General features: G+C 48.7%; 1 protein-coding gene and 1 long non-coding RNA gene across 2 annotated transcripts in view; one reads left to right on the top strand and one right to left on the bottom strand.

Annotated features, from left to right (window-relative positions):
- Positions 1–177, bottom strand: part of DYNLL1 (dynein light chain LC8-type 1) — a 3,655-nt gene extending 3,478 nt beyond the window's left edge. Inside the window, exon 1 of the mRNA XM_019506802.1 lies at positions 64–177. The gene's annotated coding sequence lies outside the window, so the exon portion shown is untranslated. The remainder of the gene's footprint in view (positions 1–63) is intronic.
- Positions 178–740: 563 nt separating this feature from the next.
- On the top strand, positions 741–2,460 carry LOC109290353. The gene is made up of 2 exons (XR_002095581.1): positions 741–914; positions 1,219–2,460. It is a non-coding gene; the product is annotated as an uncharacterized LOC109290353 (long non-coding RNA).
- The last annotated feature ends 1,662 nt before the right edge of the window (positions 2,461–4,122 follow it).

Below are 4,122 nucleotides of genomic sequence, written 5' to 3'. Positions count from 1 at the left end.
CAGGGCGCCCGGGCCCCGCCGCCCCCTCGGGCACCCGCGAGGCCGGGCCCAGCCCTTACTCACCGGGTGCGGGGCGGCTCCGCGGGCGGGGACGGTAGGGCCGGGCGGTGTGGACAGCGCAGCTGCTCCCTGGGCCGCGCTTCTCGGTGTGACTGAAGCGCGCAATGCTGCCCCCACAAGGTAAGTGCCGTAGGCCACGCCCCTCCAGCCGGGCCCCTCCCTCCTGCGCCAATCGCCGGCCTCTGCAACAATCCCCGCGACACCTCATTGGTCGACACCCGCCGTTTCCCGCCGCGGCTTACTGTAGCGTTTTGTTGCGGCCCGGCATGCCGCGCGCGGGCGTCGGTTCCCATGGCGACAGGCGATCGCCGCGGCCCCAGCACGAGGTCCTGGATGGAGGCCGCTCAGCTCACGAGGGGCATTCGGCTGCACTGAGCCGCAGGCACCCTCCGCCGGTCCCGGGCCTCCCTCCCTGCTACGGCCTCCGGGTCCTGGCTCTCCTCCCCTCCCCTGGAGGCGGAGGGGGCTAGGGGCGCGGCCCGGCCAGGCCCGCCGAGGGGGGTCCCGCGGGTCTGAACCCCTCAGCCGTAGCCTCCCCGGTTAAAACTCTCCAAACAAACCCCCAGGGAGGAGGCGCCGCTCTGCGCGCAGCAGACGGGGTGGGTTGAGGGCCCTTAGAGCCGGGCAGTGCTCAGCGGGGCGTGGGGCCCTGCTCAGGCCATTTCCCAAGTGTAGGGAATGGCCGGGAGGATCCTGTCTGCTCTGGCCCGTGTGACACTGGCTCATGATCCCCGCCGAGGACTCTGCCTCGAGCCTGTGAATCACCTTGGGCAGCGCAGTATCTTTCAGAGGGGCAGCCCGGCTGCATGGGAAGGCGTCCAGCAAGGCATCTTCTTAAGTCACTCATTTCAGAGGTAACATTGTGCATGCTCTTTCTACTGTTGGTTTTTCTCACTTCAGCTTCCAGCCCCTGGACCTTCTTATTTTTTTCAATTAAATAAAATTACATGTCATCAAGTAAATAAAGTAGTCATATAGCATTGGAACATCCCCTGGTAGGGGCTTTGACACCACTTTCAAATTGCCTCTTTGCTCTTTCATAAAACAAATAGATACATCTTTTTAAATAATCTCATTGGATAAATGTTTGGCAGACCTCGAGTTGTTCTTGTACCTCTTGCCTGAACACTTTCTTATTTTTCAACGTCTTTTTCACAGATGGGCACCGGAATTGAACGCATGTATCTTGCTGTTGCTGTATGTAGAGGTGGCAGTACATCCTCCTTGTCCCATCTGATATTCTTCTGCATAAACTTCCAAAGATCATATCACTCTGAAATAAAGTATTACTTTGGAAAATTATATTCAGTTGTTTATCCCCCATGATCCCAAAATCTTTACACAGAGACTATATTCAAAGGTGCAGTCTCCCATCTTGTAAGTGTGGCCTATTGCTCTATGACCTTGCATTTGACTTTATTAAAATGTGTGACTGTGTTGTTCAACTGAGCCCATATTAGCAAGCAGTCCAGGTCAGCCTGTATAATTGAACCTGTTGTCATCATTATTCACCAGTTTTTGTGTCATCCGCAAACTTTATCAGGAATTATTTTATATTTTTCCAGGCCATTGATAAAAAATTTGAATAGCTTTGGACCAAGTACAAATCCCTTCAGGACCCCATTAATAACACCTCCAGTGGATTATGAGTCTTTATTTATAATTCCTTTTTTGCAATCTATATGCTAATGCTAACCAGTTTAAATCCTTTAATAGGGGCTACACAGATTTTGTATAGTGCTAATTTTTGTTATCAGAATGTCATGCAGAACTAAATGAAATGCCTTGCAGAAAGAATTCCATTATGCTAACACTTAACTTTACTAACCACTTTTTTAATTTAAAAATAATTTTGACACAGACCTATTTTCCATAAAAACATGGTGATTGTCATTAATTACTCTATATCCATTAATTTTGTATTGATTGTATCCCGTATTGGCCTTTCCATGATTTTGCCAGGGGCTGATAGCAGGCTAACAAGCCTGTGGTTTCCTTTTTCAATATTGGCTTGATACTAATTTTTTCCCTGGTGCTCTGGAATTTCTCCAATTATTCAAAATCTGTTAAGAATTAGTAATAGTGTTTCTGAATGCTCCTCAGATAATTCTTATAATACTTTTTGGTGCAGAATTTAAAATGGTTGACTGCAGTAGTTGTCTAACATTCTCTTGCCACTGTTGAAATAGGACAGGAGTCAGCAACCTATGGCTTGTGGGCCAGATCCAGCCTGCAGAACCATTGGATCTGGCCTGTGGATGTATAGGCAGCTGGAAAAGTTTGCCTGTACCTGAATAGGAAGTATTTAATTATCACTGTATGGTATGAATAATCATGCTGCTTCTTTCTAAATGCCGAACATAAAAAACCCAAAGTATTAAATAAATATTTACATCAGGATGACAGTGTTATATTTATCAAGTCTTAGATCTGGCTATTACTAAGTTTGCCTTTGTTCATAATATATTTGTAAAATACTTTCTTGTTGTTACTAATTCTAGTGGCCCTAATTTTATTATTGATACCTTTATGACAAAGGTTGGCTCTGGAAGATCTAGGAGGAAACCCAGCAAGAATCAACAAAGACTGTAAGAAGATGGTTTTGTGTACTGGAAATAATAAGAAAAATGTGTGTGCAGGTTTGGGCTAGATATGATTTGAGAAATACAGGAGGATAAAAATGGGCAAGATAAATGTGTTTTTTGGTAATGTGAGCTAATCTGTTGCCAGCTAGTATGAGACAACTAAAATATCTCTCACTGGTCTGGCTGTATTTTGATCAAATGCTTGTCACTGTACTTGTTGTGCGGGTGTGGTCATTTATAAGTATTTTAATATTGCTAAATAGTATACTTTTAGTATTTTGGTATTTAAAGCAGTGGGGGCCAAACTTTTTGGCCAGCATGCCACAAAATTAGCCCTATACCCTCCCCCACATGCCTCTCTGATCCCCTTCCTCTGCCCAGTCTCTTGGTTTGCTTTCTGCTTATGCCCTGTCTGCTGCTGTACTGCATGTCCCCTCCTTGATCTGCCATGTGCTGCAGGTTGGCCACCCCTGATTTAACTGTATAACTCAAGGTGGGGGAGAGGATTATTTGGGCTGGAGGGCCACTTACAGAGTTTTGGTGAGCTTTTGCAGGATGGGGGAAGAAATTGATTCTATTTGGCCCTGACCCAAACCCACTGTCAGGGATGCCAGAGTGGGTGGGAAGGTGTTGGGGTCTCCATAGAAACCAGCCAGGACCCCTGTGGTAAGGGCATGCTCAGCTGGACGAATGGGATGGGGCAGCAGTCAGGTGGGAAGCAGTGTCCAGGAGTGGGATGGCAGGCAGGGCCAGAGTCATGAACATGGGGCGGTGACAGTGCAGGGCCAGGGCCTGGAGCAGAGCTGGGGAATGGATTGCAGCTCTGCTTCGGGCCCCTATCCCATGTTGTCAGCACCCCACAATCCCAGCCCTCCTCTGCCTCATGTCCCACTCCTGGATGCCATGCCCCACCCATAGCCCCATCCCATCTGCCTAACCAACCATGCCCTGTCCACAGAGATCCCAGCTGGTCTCCTTGGAGACCTCCCCCCTCCCCCTACCTGCTCCATCTGGCCTTCCCAGCAGTGGGTGCAGGGCAGATGGGCCAGGGTACCTGGACAGCAGGGCCTGACTCAGTGTCAGCAGCGACTGTAGCAGCAGCAGCCAGAAGGAGCTGCTGCCTCTGGAGCTGCTGGGAAGTTGAATCAAGCCACCGTGCTGCCCCAGCCCTGCTGTGTGCCTGGGGATGATGGGACTGGCTATATGAGCCATGGCTTGGGTTGCCCACCTCAGGCCAGACAGAATTCCTTGGCAGGCCAGACTTGGCCCATGGGCCATATTTTGCCCATTCTTGGTATAACTGCTATTGGCTTTTGGATTTAGTAAAGGAATTTTAGTTGAATCACTGACATGGTTAATTGAATTTCAACAGTACTGAACTTACAGAAATGAACCATTCAGCAGCCTGCAGTCCCTTCAGCACTTACAACAATATTTGGAGATATCCATAGATAAGAAGTGAATGTAAGAAGTGACG

Source organism: Gavialis gangeticus, unplaced genomic scaffold, assembly GCF_001723915.1.
Source record: "Gavialis gangeticus isolate Ggan-Ray unplaced genomic scaffold, GavGan_comp1, whole genome shotgun sequence".
Lineage (NCBI taxonomy): Eukaryota > Metazoa > Chordata > Crocodylia > Gavialidae > Gavialis > Gavialis gangeticus.
The sequence above is the reverse complement of the archived record's forward strand: the minus strand, read 5'-3'. Positions and strand labels throughout refer to the sequence as shown.